The following is an 18,317-nucleotide window of genomic DNA, read 5'->3' on the forward strand; positions in this document are numbered from 1 at the left end:
TTGGAACGCTATTTGCTGTGAGAGAAGTGGCACAAAACATAAAAAGGGGAATAGAAGTGGGGTCACGAAACATGAGGGGGCAAGAATGGGCCAGGAAAAATATGAGGTTGCACAAAAACTACAAAGTTGCTCAAAATGGGGCACACAGAGCACTAAAGGTGGAGGTGGCAGGAAACAGCACTAAACTTGAAATGGGCACAATCCTACTGGGGGTTGATACACAAAACTTAGGAGGGAGAACAGAAACGGGGAATGAAAGAGGACTTCAGAAGTGGCACTAAAACTATTGTAGAGGGGAGGATTTATGAGGGGTCACTAAATCTGTGAGGTTGGAAGTGGCACAAAACTTAAAGGGGTTCTCTGGAGGTGGAAAAACATGGCTGCAGTCTTCCAAAAACAGCGCCTCACCTGACCATGGGTAGTGTGTGGTATTGCAACTAAGCTCCATTCATTTCTATACAGCTGAGCTGCAGTACTGGCAGTAACCATGGTCAGGTGTGGTGCTGTTTTTGGAAGACTGCAGCCATGTTTTTCCACCTCCTGAGAACCCCTTTAAAGGAAACCTATACATGGCACCAGCTCAGGGTGAGCTGGTGCCAGAGCATATTTTTGTTAGGGGAACAAAGCCCCTATCGCCGTTTTATAAGATATATTAACTTATAACTCGGCGCACCGCACTTGGGCACGGCGCACCACGCGCGTGCGCCGGATTCTAAAGTGCCGGTGACGTCACCGAGCTCTCCGGCACACGCGCGCCTGCGCAACTTAGCACGGCCTGTTTCCCCGTGCTAAGTTGCGCAGGCGCGCGTGTGCCGGGGAGCTCGGTGACGTCACCAGCTCTCCAGCACTTTAGAATCCGGCGCACGTACGGGCACGCGCATGGTGCGCCGTGCCCAAGTGCGGTGCGCCGAGTTATAAGTTAATATAACTTATAAAACGGCGATAGGGGCTTTGTTCCCCTAACAAAAATATGCTCTGGCACCAGCTCACCCTGAGCTGGTGCCATGTATATGTGTCTAAACCTACCACTTTTAAGTGGTAGGTTTCCTTTAAGAGCAAACACTCAGGCTGCGTTCACACATTTTGATATTATACAATAATACTGTATGTATATTGTATGGTGGTTACGCAAATGCAGTGTTAACACGCTATAAAGGCAATTTAGTTCAGGATAAATTGGCGTTTTGGCACTCTGCAATAAATGTTTTTTTACGCCCAGTTTGGGCAATTGGTCTCACCTCATCTGCTGAGACGGTTTATAATAAAGATTTTTCACTTAAAAATAAAGGGCCTTTGCCCACCGTCCTTATGTCTTTCTGTCTGTCCTAGCTGTTCTCCTCCATTGCATTAGAGAATTTTTTGACACAGAATAATTGAGCAAATGCAGTTAGCGCACATATCTAAGTATACAGTGAAATCCTGCTTACGCTCGTTTACAACTAGCTATTCCCTGAACCTTACCCAGCTATGACACCTCACAATACGACAGTGCTCTGAAATGCCCTCCTCATGAACTCCCTTTCTAATATATGACGCTCGCTCTCGCACTCCCGGGCATGCGCACTGCCCTCCCACCGCGCGTTCCCTGCCCCGCCTCTTGCACTCATCTCGGATAGAAGAGGCGGCGGATGCTGCGCCCGGAGCCCGCGGGTGAGAGGTCATGTGACCGGGGAAGAGGGTGAAAGGGTGGCCCGGAATTACTCACTCTGTGTATAGCGGTGCATGGCGAGTTATGAGCTGCCGTCCTGTGTCATTATACAGCGGCAGTATCGGCGGGAGTGCCGTCTTTGCTGTAGGGCCTTGAGGTAGCAGAGTGTGTGGTGGAAGGTGATGCTCCTGTACCACAGTAAGCCATGTCCTGCTCTGTGGCCTTCCCTGCAGCTGATGAGTGCTGCCCTGTTATAAACTGTCCATCAAAGCTGTAATCCTAGAGTTTACCTCAATCAGGTCTACATCTCTGTACTGCCTTGGAGCCATTCTTTGGTTTCCATAGACGTCCATAGAGCCTCTCCTCTACCTCCAACTCTTTGTGATTTCATACGTTCTTTTTGTTTTCATTCAAATCTGACAAATCTAGTGCCAAATATTGGACTGTGTATGGATGAGAGTCTTTCCCAGTGCTGTAGGTATGGCACTAGTATGGAGCTCCAGGGTGCATACCTATTTGAGCTCTGGACTCGACAACATAATGCTCTGGCAATAAGTAGCCAAAAATTGCTGCTTTTTGCTGTGTTTTTTTTTTAGATACCTCAATATACATACACCAAGAGGCTTTATCAGCCCTTTTTTCTTTTGCATTCTCATTCCCACCCAGAAAAAGCCATGACTTGTTTTTTCCATTTACATAGATGTTTGTTTATTGTCTGCAGAATAATGGTACTTTTTAGTGGCAGCATTTCATGTTGTAATTAATGTACTAGAAGCTAAAAAAATTTATTTGCGGTCCAAATCACACAAAACTTATTCTTTGGCTCAATACAGTCAGTGAGAAACAAAATTTATAAGAGGATATGTATCAGAAGTGTTTGAGAGCAAAACTGTACTACCAGCAACCAATCAAAGATCAATTTTCATTCCCACAGCAGTTTACAAAATAAAAGCTGAGTTCTGGTTGGTTGCCTTGAATAATAGCTGCAGCAGCCTATGTGCCTTTGTCTCAGTTTCCAACACTCATCCTACTCTCTGCCCCTCTCAGCTCACCACTGCAAGCTCCCTTTTCCTGTTATGTGCATTGAAGTGAAGGCAGGGGAGGAGGGAGAGAGCTGGATGAGTGAATATGAAAAGAAAAAAAACAAGCTGCTCCTATCCACAAACACCCAGATATAGGTACTGAAAGGAATAGGCAGTGAGTGAGAATAAGTGCTATTGATTTATGAAAAAAATGATTGCATTGCTGTTTTATGGTGGTTGTTGGGCACTGAATAGAAAAGCTCCAATTGGGAATGTTTAGCCCCTTTGACACTGCATTCAGACTGGGCTGTTGATAAAGAGGGCTGCCTCTGCCATCCATTGCCACCCCACAGCGGCAACCATGTAAAATGAAGTTCCATAGAAGTCAATGGAGCATAGTTCAGACACCTCTGAATTGGGCACTTGAGCAAACAGTCAGTCCTCCATTGTCCCATTCCTTGGGGAGAACTACATATGTGTCTATCAGATGTAGATCTGATGGTAGATTCCTCGTGCCTGCTTATGCCCTAATGTTTAATTTCATAATCCTGGAACCTAATTTAACTTGATTAAAAAAAACAGTAATTTGCCTTCAGTAGTGAGCATATCATTGACATAATCTTTATTTTTAAGATGCGGCAGATGTTCCTTGAAGCTTGTTTCTGCTTCATTGGCAGTCACACGGTAGTTTAACCCCTTAACGTTTTTTCATTTCCATTTTTCACTATAAATTTTTATCTTTCCATTTAAAGAGCTGTCTGAGGGCTTTTCTGCGTAACAAGTCACACTTCATAGTGACTGTATTTAATATTCCATGCCATGTACTGGGAAGCGGGGTAAAAAATTCCAAATGCTGTGAAATTGGGGAAAAATGCATTTGTGCCATTTTCTTGTGGTTTTTAATTCTTTCTCTGTGCACCCCAAATGCCTAAATAATATGTCTACTTTATTCTTTAGATTAAATAGGTTTTAGAATGTTTTCAAAAATTTAAAATTTCATTTTACCATCTTCTGGCTCTAATAACTGTTTCATACTTTTGTGTACAGAGTTTGTGTAACTTTTTTTTTTGCAACTTTTGACTTTTTTAATGCTACCACTTTAAAAACTGTATGGCCTTTTGATCACTTATTGAATTTTTTTATATTTTTCAAAATGGCAAAAATGGGGCATTTTCGACTTTTCGTTTTTCTTACATTACAGGGTTAAACACCGGGAATGACCTTTATTATATTTTATATTGAGACACTGCAATATCCAACATATTTATGATTTTTACAGGTTAGATTTACTGTATATACTCGAGTATAAGAAAAGTTTTTCCAGCACAATAATGTGCTGAAAAAACTGAAGTCTGCAGGGACTGCAGGCTATAAATGGGTGGGCGGCAGGGTTGAAGCTATAAAATTGGGGGGGGGGGGGCCGGGGCGGCCGCCTCTAAGCTCCGGGGGCAAAGGGCTGGCTGCCTCTAAGCTCCGGGGGCAAAGGGCTGGCTGTGTACTAGGGGCATGAGTTGGCTGTCTATATACTGGGAGCAAGGGGCCTCTGGGTATATACTGGGGGCATGAGTTGGCATGCTTTTATACTTGAGTAATTGGTTTCTCGTGTTAAAATTGGGGACTCGCCGTATACTCGGGTCGGCTTATACTTGAGTATATATGGCCGTATATACTCAAGTAGAAGCAGAGTTTTTTTTCAGCACAAAAATTGTTCGGCTTATACTCAAGTCTATAAAAACAAATTAACACTGTACTCACCTTTCCGACGCCCACTGCAGGTCCTCTTCTTGCTTCAGATGCTCTGGTGCCTCTTCAGGTCCTTTGCAGCAGCGCTCAAACAATGTCGGCGAGCGGAACATCCGAAGCAAGAAGAGAACCTGTGGGAGATCTTGGAAAGGTGAGTACAGTGTTATTATTTATTTATTTTTTTTAATTAAAGGCTTGGGATACTCAGGGCAGGGACTGGCCGGCTATATACTGCATGGGATGGCAGGCTATATACTGCAGGTAACAAATTGGGGAGAGGAATATCAGCTCACCTAAAAAAATTAATCAAGCATGTAACCACCGGTGCTCAGGAGAGGGGGATGGGGGTTTAGGACCTAAATACAAAAAGTGCATGTATGGTACATAGACCTGTGTCTGGTCTGTGTATCACACATGCACTTTTTGTATCTGTTGTTTTTAATGTGACCAATAAATCAAAGATATTTTACTACATCTGGAGTTGCAGAGAACCTCTTTCCATTTTTTTTCTTTATTTACTGCAGGGGCTGGCAGGCCATATACATGGTTGGCAGGGGCTGGCAGGCCATATACATGGTTGGCAGGGGCTGGCAGGCCATATACATGGGTGGCAGGGGCTGGCAGGCCATATACATGGGTGGCAGGGGCTGGCAGGCCATATACATGGGTGGCAGGGGCTGGCAGGCCATATACATGGGTGGCAGGGGCTGGCAGGCCATATACTTGGGGGGGTTTCAATAATCAATAGGTTTTTGTGTTAAACTTGGGTACCTTGGCTTATATTCAAGTCAGCTTATATTCAAGTATATGCTGTATTTGTAAACCCAGTAGGATACTCTAACCCTGTAGATTCTGATTGCTTCAGCCATATTCTGCAGTACTAGTCTATATGGTGAGTTTGCTGACACTCAGTTACAGAGTGCAACCTGTACACTGTAACAGATTTTTAGAAAAGACAAGCTCTGGGGTCTCGTATAGCAATGCATTGTCGATCCCCGAAAAGATCATAGAGAGCACCGATCCCCCACCTAGATTGAAATGTCCACATGCTGCTCAGATTTTAATGCCTTTGGGGCATTTAACAGGTTAACAGCAGCAATCAGTGCCAGGAGGTCATGTGACAGTGTATGTAGCAAATCTGGATGTGTCTAAGACCGTGAATGCAGATGTGTCCTGCACAGAATAGTGAGGTACAAGATCTCCCCTATCCCCTATCAGTTTCTCCATCCCAGTTTGTGATTCTACGGAACTTTCTCTGTCTCTCCTCTCATTATGCTGCTCTCTTCTCCCACCTTGTCATCGACAGTATCAGCTCATTGCAGGTAAGCTAGTAACCCTTAGTGCTCACACTGCACAGGCATAGACTGAATGTACTAATGATTTCTACCACTTATTACATGTTCCGTGCTCCTCCATGTGATGGAAGCTGCCAGGCTTTCACCATATACATCCTGTATGTGCAGTGTTCAGTGGTTTTACGAAATGTATTTAATGCTAAATTACTTTGAGAGAGAGCAGAAGGCATCATGGGATCTGTGGGCAAGCAAGCTGGCCTCAGCCTGAGGGCATAGACTGACCGATATTAGTCTCCGCCCACTTCACCTCTGGTGAGAAAGATTTTTGTCAAACACTTTCAGAACAGAAAATTCCACAACTTTGGAAAGAAAAGGGTGAGGAGCACAAAGTAGGCATATAATAATTTGTTACAATCACTATAGCTTTACAGTTACGCTTTAAGGACCAGGCCTTTTATCATTTTTTGTGTTTCTATTTTTCACTCCCCATCTCTAAAAATCTATAATTTTTTTCATTTTTTTAAATTAAGCTTTATTAGGGCTTGTTTTTATCTAGTGACGGCATTTCATATTCCATACATTTACTAGGAAGCTGGAAAAAAAGTCCAAATACGATCAAATTGTAGTAAAATGTAATGTAAATGTATCTATTTACTTGTGGACACCATGTCTACACTTTTCACTGTGCAGTCTCAATCACAATTCTACTTTATTATTTAGTTCAGAATAATCACAGGGATAACAAGTTTATGTAGGTTTTATTGTGTTTTGATAGATTTTATAAAATGAAAACCTTTTGTATGAAAAAATCTATTGTCAAATTAGGATGCTTATAACTTTCATATTTTCAATGTACGCACCTGTGTAAGGTGTGTTGTTTTTTTGTGGGCAGTGATGACATTTTTTTAAGTGTTTAAAAGTTGGTTTATGGACATTTGGGTGTTACGACACATGTGCGTCACGTTCTTGTGGACTGTTTTTACGACATTCACTCTGCGCTCCAAATAACTGCTCCACTTTATTCTTTGGTTCGGTACAATCGCATTGATACCAAATTTATACAGGTTTTATTGCGTTTTAATACATTTTCAAAAATTAAACGAATTTGTACGAAAAAGGAAAAAAAAGATTTTGCCATCTTCTGACGCTAATAACTTTTTCATGCTTTGGAGTACAGAGCTGTGGGTGGTGTAATTTTTTGGGAAATGAGCCGACGTTTTCATTACAGGCGGTCCCCTACTTAAGGACACCCGACTTACAGACAACCCATAGTTACAGACGGACCCCTCTGCCCACTGTGACCTCTGGTGAAGCTCTCTGGATGCTTTACTATAGTCCCAGACTGCACTGATCAGCTGTAAGGTTTCTGTAATGAAGCTTTATTGATAATTCTTGGTCCAATTACACCAAAAATTTTGAAACTCCAATTGTCACTGGGGCAAAAGAAAAAAAATTGTCTAGAACTTCCATTATAAAATATACAGTTTTGACTTACATACAAATTCAACTTAAGAACAAACCTCCAGACCCTATCTTGTATGTAACCCGGGGACTGCCTGTACTAACATTTTGATCATTTTTCATTACGTTTTATATGTCATGTAAAAAGGTGTAAAAGTCGCATTTTGGACATTTGGGCGCCATTTCCCGTCTCAGAGGTCGCCACCAGTATAACCGTTTTTATATTTTGATAGATCAGGCAGTTTGGGACGCGGTGATACCTAATGTGTTGGTGATTTTTACTGTTTATTATATTTTATATCAGTTCTAGGGAAAGGGGGGTGATTTGAATTTTTAATATTTTTTACATTTTTTTTAACTTTTTTTTTTCACCATTTCTTAGACCCTCTAGGGTACATTAACCCTAGATGGTCAGATCGTTCCTACCATATACTGCAATACAACTGTACTGCAGTATATGGAGTTTTTGCATGTTATTCATTGCAATGAGCCACTGGCTCATTGTAACAAATCTGCATAAACCATTCAGCCTCGGGTTTGACGAAGACATGGCAACCGATGATGCTGGGGGGGGGGGAGGCATCGGAGGTAACATGGCAGCGCCCAGAGAAGAGATTAACACCTGCGAGCAGTGCAAGCACCGACTGCGGGTGTTAGCGATGGGTCTTCGCTGTAATGTGCAACAAAGCCCATCTCTGTATGAAGAAGGTTCAGCCCGTGAGCCCCCTCGCAGAGCTTGAAGGGGTCAACAAAAATAGTGTTTCACAGATATAATTCCAACCTGTCTCTATCAGTCCTGTTGTTTACAATTTTGGTTGTCCTTGGGTATGACTGTAAATCTGACTATTGTGGGATTCTTCTCATGCATAGCTTCTCTCACTCTCATATCCTGCCTCTCCCCCCTGCATTACAAGACCAGCTCAGACACAGGCACAGCAAGCAGCAGTGTGCAGGGACTTACTATGCAAGCTACAGACAGATAAGGTCTTTATAGCAGAGCTAATTGTGTGTTTTATTGATTAGGTGAGTTAGCAGAGCTGAGTGTCATTGTATTTTTTTATTCATCTCATCATCTCTCATTTCTATTTATTTATGTTGCATACTATTAGAAGGTTCAGAAGTTAAATATGAGTAAATAAACCTGTACCCTGATAATCTAAGCACATTGTCAGCACACAGCATCTCATAGCACAGAGGAATCATACAGTGTCTGCTTAGAGAGTCCCTGCCCACACTCTGGATTCTTAAACTGACCAGTCCAAGGAGTGATAGGAGCTAACACAACAATAAAACTGAGTACGATGGTTAAAAATTATCTTTATTTTGTAAACATCACTAGGGGATTAAAATTTGAGAACTTTTTTTCATGGGAAAACCTCTTTAAAGGAAATCTACCATGAGGAATCTTCTATCAGAAGTAGGTCTGATGTTAGATTCCTCGTGCCTGCTTATGCCCTAATCTGTAATTTAATAATCCTGGAACCTTGCCTAACTTGATAAAAAAAAAAAAAGCCTTTATTTCTGTAATATGTACCGTATATTCCGGCGTATAAGACGACCTGGTATATTAGACGACCCCCCTACTTTCCTGTTAAAATATAGAGTTTAAGATATATTCGCCGTATAAGACTACCCCTTTTTCAACGCATACAAAACACCGGTAAAAATTAAAATTATGCCCCCCTCCCAGAAGCCATAATTAATGTCCTGCCCCCCCCCCCTCAGTAGCTATAATTAATGTCCTGCCCCCCCAGTAGCTATAATTAATGTCCTGCCCCCCAGTAGCTATAATTAATGTCCTGCCCCCCCAGTAGCTATAATTAATGTCCTGCCCCCCCAGTAGCTATAATTAATGTCCTGCCCCCCAGTAGCTATAATTAATGTCCTGCCCCCCAGTAGCCCTAATTAATTCCCCCCAGTAGCAATAATTACTGTCCTGCCCCCCAGTAGCCCTAATTAATGCCCCCCCCAGTAGCCCTAATTAATGCCCCCCCCCAGTAGCCATAATTATTGTCCTGCCCCCCCAGTAGCTATAATTACTGTCCTGCCGCCCAGTAGCTATAATTAATGTCCTGCCCCCCAGTAGCTATAATTAATGTCCTGCCCCCCAGTAGCTATAATTACTGTCCTGCCCCCCAGTAGTTATAATTACTGTCCTGCCCCCCTAGTAGCTATAATTACTGTCCTGCCCCCCTAGTAGCTATAATTACTGTCCTGCCCCCCTAGTAGCTATAATTACTGTCCTGCCCCCCTAGTAGCTATAATTACTGTCCTGCCCCCCTAGTAGCTATAATTACTGTCCCGCCCCCCTAGTAGCTATAATTACTGTCCCGCCCCCCTAGTAGCTATAATTACTGTCCCGCCCCCCTAGTAGCTATAATTACTGTCCCGCCCCCCTAGTAGCTATAATTACTGTCCCGCCCCCCTAGTAGCTATAATTACTGTCCCGCCCCCCTAGTAGCTATAATTACTGTCCCGCCCCCCTAGTAGCTATAATTACTGTCCCGCCCCCCTAGTAGCTATAATTACTGTCCTGCCCCCCTAGTAGCTATAATTACTGTCCTGCCCCCCTAGTAGCTATAATTACTGTCCTGCCCCCCTAGTAGCTATAATTACTGTCCTGCCCCCCTAGTAGCTATAATTACTGTCCTGCCCCCCTAGTAGCTATAATTACTGTCCTGCCCCCCTAGTAGCTATAATTACTGTCCTGCCCCCCTAGTAGCTATAATTACTGTCCTGCCCCCCTAGTAGCTATAATTACTGTCCTGCCCCCCTAGTAGCTATAATTACTGTCCTGCCCCCCTAGTAGCTATAATTACTGTCCTGCCCCCCTAGTAGCTATAATTACTGTCCTGCCCCCCTAGTAGCTATAATTACTGTCCTGCCCCCCTAGTAGCTATAATTACTGTCCTGCCCCCCTAGTAGCTATAATTACTGTCCTGCCCCCCTAGTAGCTATAATTACTGTCCTGCCCCCCTAGTAGCTATAATTACTGTCCTGCCCCCCTAGTAGCTATAATTACTGTCCTGCCCCCCTAGTAGCTATAATTACTGTCCTGCCCCCCTAGTAGCTATAATTACTGTCCTGCCCCCCTAGTAGCTATAATTACTGTCCTGCCCCCCTAGTAGCTATAATTACTGTCCTGCCCCCCAGTAGCTATAATTACTGTCCTGCCCCCCAGTAGCTATAATTACTGTCCTGCCCCCCAGTAGCTATAATTACTGTCCTGCACCCCCAGTAGCTATAAATAATGTCCCCCACCACCAAACAGGGCCCTATATATTTAAGCTAAATAAAAAACATAATTCTTACCTTATCCCGCTCCTCTTCGTGCTGCCTCTCATCAGGGGAACCGGCGCAGGCGACGGCTGATGACGCGTCTGCAGGTCAGGTGGCGGGTCATAGACCTCGGCAGACGCGTCACATAGCCTGCGTCAGCGATGGGGTCGATGGTGGGTAAGTAGTGTGAGGTGGGTGGGACGGGGGCGGATCGGGGGCCCGTGCTAATTTTGAATTATGACAGCTCCGGGCCCAAACAGTCCGCAGAACAGTCCGTGCGCTGTAACAGGCAGGCCCGCGGCTGTCACAATTCAAAACATCTGCCCCCTGTGCTGCGCCGAGTTATCAGCGCAGCGCAGGGGTCAGGTTCGGGCCTCTGAATGACCGGCAGCGGAGCTTCGGTGGATCGCGGGAAAGGTGAGAAACATTACCGGCATATAAGACGACCCCAGACCAGACAGAAGATTTTTCAGTCTTCAAAAGTCGTCTTCTACGCCGGAATATACGGTAAATAAATAGCAGAGTCTACTGGGGCGTCTACTATCCTTAGCTCCCAGTGCCCGGCCAGGCAAGTACATGCCTCAGTAGCCTCTGCAGTTAATTTACATATTACAGAAATGAAGTTTTTTTAACAGGTTAGGTTAAGTTCAGCATTGTTAAATTATGGATTAGCAAAGGCAGACAGGAGGAATCTACAATGGTAGGTTTCCTTTAACCCCTAGGCGCACCACGACGTTATACTACGTCCCCGGGGCTAGATGCTTAGCGCACCGGGACGTAGTATAACGTCTAGCTTCTGGGACCGGCTCACGAACGGAGCCGGTACCAGAAGCAGCGGCTGTCAGCTGTCTATCACAGCTGACACCGCGCTGTAACACCCGCGATCGGAGCCGGCTCCAATCGCGGGTGTTAACCCCTTACACGCCGCGGTCAAGCATGACCGCGGCGTGTAAGGGTGTTCCTGCTGTGGATCGGATCCCCCGTGCCGCTTACCGGGGGATCCGATCCTCTTCCGGGCAGCTCCGAGGACTGGCATGTGCCCCGGAGCTGCCCGGTCTCCATGGCAGCCAGACCCCTTCCGGGTCTGGCTGTAAACTGTCTGAGCATGCGCAAGCTTGCTCAGACAGTTTACACTGCTCTACAATAAAATAGTATTGTAGAGCAGTGTATTGAACTTAAACCAGTGATCAGAGCATCACTGGTTTAAGTTCAAGTATGTATAAGTAAAAAAAAATGCAAAAACAGTTAACACTACACATTATAATAAATAAAAAATAAATACATAAAATATAAGCCCCTAAAATGTCACTTTCCCATAAAAAACTTAATAAAGTATAAAAAACATAAAAACACAAAAAAAACCTGCATATTTGGTATTGCCGCGTCCGTAACAATCTGCATAATAAAACAGAATTGTTACTGGACCCGCACGGTAAACGCCGGAGGAAAAAAACGTTCCGAAAAAAGATAATTTTTAATTAATACCCTATAAAAAATGCTCTAAAAAGTGATTTTAAAAATTTTATGCACTCTAAAATAAGCCCACTAAAAAGAACAACTGTTCTCGCAAAAAATAAGCCCCTAACCAGATTTGTCAGCCAAAAAATAAAAAAGTTATGCATATGAAAAGATGGTGATGCTAAAATGAATAAGATTTTCTCCAAATTTGTTTTTATTCAGTACAATTGAATAAAATACACAAAACCCCCACATATTTGGTATCCCTGCGTCCGTAACAATCTGTATAATAAAACAGAATTGTTATTAGATCCGCAAAGTGAACCCTGTAAAAAACAACCTAAAAAAACTCTCTCTGAAAAAGATGATTTTTTATTAATGCCCTTTAAAAATGCTCTAAAAAAAGTGATTTTAAAAAGTTACGCAATCTAAAATAAGACCACTAAAAAGAGCTATCATTCTTGCAAAAAATAAGCCCTTAAACAGATTTGTGAGGTGAAAAATAAAAAAGTTATACATATGAAAGACAGTGATGCTAAAATTAACAACAATTTTGCCAAATTACTTTTTATTCAGTAAAAATGGTAAAAAATTAAAAATATATATAAATGAAGTATTTTCATAATCGTGGCGACCCATAGAATAAAAATAATATACTATTTTTATGGTATGGTTAACGGCCAAATAAAAAACACATAAAAATTTTCCTAAAAATTGATGATTTTCATTTCCTCCACCAACAAAGAGTTAATTAAATCTCACCAATTAAATGTAGATGCCCCAAAATTACATACCAGAAAAGTGCATCTCATGTGGCAAAAGAAATAAGCCCCTATAGGTCCTCATTAAAAAAAAGAAAAAAATTATAGCCTGTACAATGTGACATAGCAAATCTGATTTGGATGGCGCCTCCTTCCCTTCTATGCCCGGCCGTGCGCCCATACAGAAGTTACCACCACATATAGAGTATCCGTGTACTCGGGAGAAATTGGGTATCAAACTTTGTGGAGCCTTTTTTAATTTAATCCATTTTAAATGTTTAATTTTCCACCCAAAATGAGTGTATTGTGAAAAAATATTACAATTTGCAGACTGCACCTCCATTTTGTTTTAACCCCTATAAAACACGTAAAGGGTTAACAAACTTCTTAAAAGTAGTTTTTCATACGTTGAGGGGTGTAGTTTCCACAATGGGGTAATTTACGAGTCTTGCTATTATTTAGGCCTCTCAGTGTCAATTAGAAGTTGATCAGGTCCATCTAAGTACGGGTTTTGGCGATTTTACAAAAAATTTGAAAAATGGCACCCAAATTCTGAGCCTCATAACATTCTAGTAAAATATGTGGAATCTTAAAAAACCATGCCAACATAAAGCAGACATTTGGGAAATGTAAGTTATGAATTTATTTGGGTGCTATGACTTTCTGAATCAAAAGTAGAGAATTTAGAACGTTGAAAATAAAGAATTTTTCAAAATTTTTGCCAAATTTTGTTTTTTTTCATAACTAAACGCAAAAGATTTCATCCAAATTTTTAAACTAATTTGAAGTACAATGTGTCACGAGAAAACAATCTCAAAATCCCCTGGATATCTCACAGCGTTCCCACGCTATAACCACTTATAGTGACACAGGCCAGATTTGAAAAATGGGGCCGCGTCCTTAAGGCCAAAAGATGCTGTGTCCCGTAGGGGTTAAGGGCATTATGATGAACATGTATGTCATAATGAGTTAAGGGGTTAACGGCACTGTGAAGTAATAGTACTTCACATGTAGTTAATGGGGCATATGATGTGAATAGGGCCTTATCAACTGATTTGGAAGGGAAGATCGTTCATTTCTGATGATTATTTAGACTGTGAAGCTACTGTCGTGTACTTCTAATCATAAATGTAAGAGACAGATACATAAAAATAGACTGTCTAGCAAAATCTCATCTATTACACAAGTAGCTCCAAATACTGTGCCCTATAGCTCAATACCATACATGGTAATTATGGAGATACAGCCACCAGGGGGCACCAGAAACTTAGAATTGTTCAGCCAAAGTCGTATAAATGATCTGACGTAACTAACAGGTCGAGTCTTTGCGTACTAGGGTTTTCTATTTATATGATGAATGTTAAATGTGTACTGAAAAGAGCATCAGTTTTTCTTAGACCTCAGCAAAGTATAAGTGCTAGCTATTGCATAGTGCCCAAAAGCATAATTTACAAGGAATATACAGGGACATTTAAAGTAGTTTATAACTCTATTTTACTTATTTTGTTGCACTACGTTTGGTCTCCAGGCACATTCACTTTTTTTTCATGTTTTGTTATTTGTGACCTTGTGCTGAAATGAAGAACAAAAAAGAACACCCCCCAATTTTGCTCTCAATACCCCATAATGACAAGTGTAAGAAATCTTTCATTGAAAAGGAAAAACTACAAAAATGTATGGTTTTAAGTATTCAGTCTCTTTGTGTCCCTGCAATGGGCTTTTGTTCTCTGCAGATTTTTTCCATCTCTTTGGACTGTCAGTAGACAGACGTTTTCAGGTCTTGTCAGCGATGTTGAATTAAAGGAAATCTACCACCAGAATTAGGATTGTAAATCAGGCACACTGAAATGCTGGTGTGTGCCCCCTTTGCAGGATCTGCTATTCTTTTAGTTTCTTGCACCCTGTTTTTTTTAAGAAAAAAAACATTATTTTACAATTATGCAAATTAACCTGAGGGGCTCTAGGCTCAATAGGTGTTAATGGAGATTGGAGCCCTTCAGGCTCATTTACATATTTTGTAAAGCCCTTTTTTCTTAAAACCAGGACATAAGAAGTTTAAAGGGCATCTACCACCAGAATGAAGGACTGCATGCAAATCAGACTGAGAGGCTCCAGGCTAAATAGGTGTTAATGGAGCCTAGAGCCCCTCAGGCTCATTTGCACACAGTCTTTCATCCTGGTGGTAGAAGAGCAGATCCTGCCAGAGGGGACACACACCAGTATGTCAGTGTGTTTGGTTTACAATCCTTCATCCTGGTGGTATCCTAAGCCACTCTTGTGTTGTTTTTGTCATGTTTTTTGGTATTCTCATGATCATTGTTGCAAGGTGAACTCTCAGCCCGTTCTGTGATCTATAGCTCTCTATGTATGACTCGCATATCTCACAGAATCCTTTATGTACCCCATTGCAAATGTCAGGCAGGCTTTTCATGTATTATTTATCAAGTAAAAGTTTATTCCTGGCCACTGTGCCATAAAGCCCAGGTCGGTGGAATTCCGCAGAGATGGTTGACCTTTTAGAAGTTTCTCTTATTCCTCTAAGGTAACTGCTGTTTTATACGCAAAGTGTACCAGGCCATAGTAAATGAAAGCCTTAGAATTAGAGTACATTGAGATGATGTGTGGGTTCATTGGGGAAAACTTTTTTTTTTCTATTGTGAAAAAAACTGTACAAAAAGTATTGACTTCCAGCTGGTCTGTGGTAGTTCAGCCGCCTCATCATGTGACTTCAAATGCATATACCTTTTAGTATAGAGATGTATGCATGCACTATTGAGTGAAATATTAATAAAAAATAGTCCATTTTTTCTAGGGGTTACTGCTTTTCTCCTGTTTCCTATGTGTTGTGAAATGGTGTGCAGCATTAATGGGGTAATGTGTACTGTCTCTGTCAAATGAAATTGTTTTTCTTTAAATATACATGCTTCCATATATATGCTTCTCTTGCTATTGCAACATGCAAAATTACCAGGCTTACTAGAAGAGCCTCAAAATATGGTTTTATCTCATTGAGCATCTCAAGTCTGTCTTCCTTATATTTTTGTAGATTTAATTAACTGTTATAATTCTCATAACACATTTACCTAGTTGCAATTTACATATTTTTTCCAAAAATGAGATAGTTCACTAAAACAAAACAAAAAATTAATAAAGGCTTTCATAAGGAAAAAGTCAGAGTACATATAGATGAGCGACCCTGAATGTTATGCTCAGGTGCGCTCCCATGACCTGGGTATATTGCCGGACTGGCAGCCAAACAGCCAGTCCGGCATGTTAACGCCTCTAACAACTAATCATGGCTTTGAATGGCCAATGTTGTTCCCTTGGCCAATCACAGCCATGACTGGTTGCTAGGGGAGTTAATTTGCCTTCAATCAAGCGGGTCTGCTCATCTCTAGTTCTCAACCTTCCTAATGCTTTGACCCTTTAGTACAGTTCCTCATGTTGTGGTGACCCCCAACCATAAAATTATTTTGATGGCTATTTCATAACTGTAAATTTGCTACTGGTATGAATTGTAATCATAAGTGACAGTGATGACCCCACTAGTCACCAGGATGTCCCCAGTAGCCAGCAGTCGTAGGGCCTGACCCCTAGTCACAAGGATGCCTCCAGTAGCATATGGGGAAAAATACCTTTTTCCTCTGTGCCTTCTCTCTGCTCTTGCTGCCTTTTTCACTCCCATGCCAGAGCTGTGATGCATGATGACATCAGGCCAGGTCACCTCTGGCCATAGTCCTCTACAGCCTTTGACCCGGCGCAGGCGTCAACACACGTCACCTTTGCTGCATCTTCTATCACTCGGACCAGATGCTTGTAGGCTTTGTGATAGATGGAGAGCAGCTGAAAGCTCCTGTGCCCGGCTGCAACATGTGGGAGATGGCACTCTGCCCTGCGGTGTCTTGGTTCCAAAGACCATTGGAAACACATCTTTCCGTTGGTCTTGGGCAACTCTAGTGAAAGGGTCATTTGACCCAAAAAGGTTGTGAACTGCTGATCTAGATTTTCTCACAGTCTTCTTATAACATCAATTCCTTTATTTAAGAAATTAAACAGAAGCACCATGTGAAAGGCAGCCATAGGGTCCATCACTGAAGCCCTTTCCCAATATTTAGACTGGTTATTGCGACCATTACTTAAGAATATGCCCGCATATATAAAGGACACTAATGAATTTCTTTGGTTGTTAAGGGACATCGAATGGCAGTAGGGTTATAAACTCATGTCAATCGATGCAGAAAGCTTATATACAAGTACCCTGCTCATAGTCGGAGTTGACAGTATAAGGACAATAGTAGAAGCAGCTAAAAAAAAGCCCAGAGTATATCTCCTTTATTTGTGAGGCCCTAATGTTTGTGCCAACTCATAATGCGTTCCAGTGTGACTGAATATGATACGGCGTATTTGAAGATAGGTGTGATATATCACACACACATACATACCACTGAAAACCAATATGCACAATACATACACACATATCGAAGATTTTTCGATGATGTGTTCATAATCTGGACATGGACAATAGCAAAGTTTGAGGAGATGGTGAGGCCTTAACAAGTTGGAGTTTTTGGATGTATTAGTCACAGTGGAAAATAATATGATAGACACCAACGGTTTAAGGAAATCTACAGCAAAAAATGCATAACTTCATTATAATAGTTATCATCCATAAAGAAGGCCCTCCCCTATGGGCAGTTCAACTGCCTCTGCAGGATAAATAATACACAGGAGGGTTTTGAACAACAGGCAGAAGACCTGAAACTTAGACTATTGAATAGAGGATACCCTAGACCAGTGATTTTCAACCTTTTTTGAGCCACGGCACACTTTTTATACTTAGAAAATCCTGGGGCACACCACCAACCAAAATAGCACAAATTGACGCTAAAACAGTCATATTATACATATAGTTAATAATATAGATTCTAAATTTATTTTACTCACTCAGTGTGAAACCTGGGCCTGTTTCGATAAACACAAAAGGGATATCCTGGCAGGAATGGTGGAAAGACACACACGAAGCTCTTCCTCAACAGTTCTCAGTTTCTCCCTGTTTTTAGTATATGGTGCTGATTATTATGTGGCTCATATACTGCCAAATAAAGGGGTACAATGAGAAGTACTATGGCCATGAGGCCAGTGTACAAGTGCCAGCTCATATACTCAGCATATGAGCTGGTACTTGTAGTACTCCAGCCTCATGACTATAGTATTTCTCATTTTACATTTCTCATTGTTATATGCAGTATACTGCTGGAGTACTAAAAGTACCAGCTCATATGCTGAGTATTCTGCCAACAGTTCATATAGTCAGCATTATTGGTGGGCATTACCTTGGCGGTGGGCAAATGCGTGAGTCTCTCTGCTCTCAGGATGATGCGCCGGCGATGTCATTTTGTCGCTCGAGGTTCAAAGCTTGCGCATGTGTTATTGTACACGTCTCCTACATTGTAAAAAGCCGTGACTGCGCATTGCCGGGAAACAAAACACAGGGGGCACCATAGTTTGGCGAACTTTCCCCGCGGCACACCCGACCATGTGTCGCGGCACACTGGTTGAAAATCACTGCCCTAGACCCATTATACAGGAGACTTATGAAAGGGCCAAGCAAAAGGGATAGTTATAAGGTCTTAAGAAGAAGCATTTGTAG

At 42.0% G+C, this 18,317-nt stretch overlaps 1 protein-coding gene across 6 annotated transcripts in view; it reads left to right on the forward strand.

The window, feature by feature from the left end:
• Positions 1–1,510: 1,510 nt before the first annotated feature.
• The window catches only part of GNG7 (G protein subunit gamma 7), a 45,175-nt gene continuing 28,368 nt past the window's right edge, over positions 1,511–18,317 (forward strand). For 2 of the 6 annotated variants that reach the window (XR_011847835.1, XM_072112246.1), the window contains exon 1: positions 1,511–1,650. The gene's annotated coding sequence lies outside the window, so the exon portion shown is untranslated. The other 4 variants (XM_072112282.1, XM_072112273.1, XM_072112255.1 and 1 more) reach the window with 3 other exon arrangements.

Source organism: Engystomops pustulosus, chromosome 1 (genome assembly GCF_040894005.1).
Source record: "Engystomops pustulosus chromosome 1, aEngPut4.maternal, whole genome shotgun sequence".
In the NCBI taxonomy this organism is placed as follows: Eukaryota; Metazoa; Chordata; class Amphibia; order Anura; family Leptodactylidae; genus Engystomops; species Engystomops pustulosus.